The sequence below is a fragment of the Bison bison genome, unplaced genomic scaffold (assembly GCF_000754665.1).
Source record: "Bison bison bison isolate TAMUID 2011002044 unplaced genomic scaffold, Bison_UMD1.0 scf7180017864037, whole genome shotgun sequence".
NCBI classification, from domain to species: Eukaryota; Metazoa; Chordata; class Mammalia; order Artiodactyla; family Bovidae; genus Bison; species Bison bison.
Window position 1 is genome coordinate 12981829 of NW_011494609.1, and position 1525 is coordinate 12983353.

General features: G+C 41.0%; 1 protein-coding gene across 1 annotated transcript in view; it reads right to left on the reverse strand.

Annotated features, from left to right (window-relative positions):
* The window catches only part of MRPL3 (mitochondrial ribosomal protein L3), a 57227-nt gene that overhangs the window by 43746 nt on the left and 11956 nt on the right, over nt 1-1525 (reverse strand). The window lies entirely within an intron of this gene.

Genomic DNA, 1525 nt, shown 5'->3' on the forward strand with positions numbered 1-1525 from the left:
TGATGTTGAAGCTGAAACTCCAATACTTTGGCCACCTGATGCAAAGAACTGACTCATTTGAAAAGCCCGTGATGCTGAGGAAGATTGAAGGTGGGAGGAAAAGGGGACGACAGAGGATGAGATGGTTGGATGGCATCACTGACTCAATGGACATGAGTTTGGATAAACTCCAGGAGTTGGTGATGGACAGGGAGGCCTGGTGTGCTGCAGTCCAAGGGGTTGCAAAGAGTCCGACACAACTGAGCAACTGAACTGAATTGAATTGAACCCGAGGCAATGGAAAGATTCAATGTAATCTCTATCAAAATACCTATGGCTCTGTTCACAGACCCAAAACAGAAATCCTAAAATTTATATGGAAATACAAAAAACCCAGAATAGACAAAACGGTTTTTAGAAAGAACAACAAAGCTGGAGGTATCATGCTCCCTGATTTTAAACTCTATACAAAGCTATGGTAATCAAAGCAATGAAGTACTGGCACAAAAACAGACATATAGATCAACAGAGCAGGATAGAGAGCCCAGAAATAAGCCCACAGTTAAATGGTCAACTAATCTATGACAAAAGAGGCGAGAAAATACAAAGGGGAAAAGACAGCCTCTTCAACAAATGGTGTTGGGAAAACTGGACAGCTACTTGCAAAAGAATCAAACTGGATCACTTTCTCATATCATATCCAAAAATAAACTCAAAATGAATGAAAGACTTAAACGTAAGAGCTGAAACCAGAAAACTCCAAGAAAGCATAGGTAGCATGATCTTTATCCTCAGGCAAGGGAAACAAAAACAAAAATAATAAATGGGACTACATCAAACTAAAGTTTTTGTACAGTGAAGAAAACTATTAACAAGACAAAAAGACCACCCTCTGAATGGGAGAAGATATTTGTAAAAGATAAATCTGATAAGGGGTCAACATTCAAAATTTCAAAGAATTTATACAATAGCAAAAGAAACCCAACAACCTACTTAACAAATTAACAGTAGACATGAACAGTCATTTTTTCAAAGACCTACAGATGACCAAAAGACACATGAGAAGACACACACACAAAAATGTACACATTACTTATCAGTTCAGTTCAGTTTAGTTCAGTCGTTCAGTCGTACCCGACTTTTTGCAACCCCATGAATCGCAGCATGCCAGGTTTCCCTGTCCATCACCAACTCCCAGAGTTTACCCAAACTCATGTCCATCAAGGCGGTGATGCCATCCAGCCATCTCATCCTCTGTCATCCCCTTCTCCTCCTACCTTCAATCTTTCCCAGCATCAGGGTCTTTTCCAATCAGTCAACTCTTCGCATGAGGTGGCCAAAGTATTGGAGTTTCAGCTTCAGCATCAGTCCTTCCAATGAACACCCAGGACTGGTCTCCTTTAGGATGGACTGGTTGGATCTCCTTGCAGTCCAAGGGACTCTCAAGAGTCTTCTCCAACACCACACTTCAAAAGCATCAATTCTTCTGCGCTCAGCTTTCTTCACAGTCCAACTCTCATATCCATACATGACCACTGGAAAAACC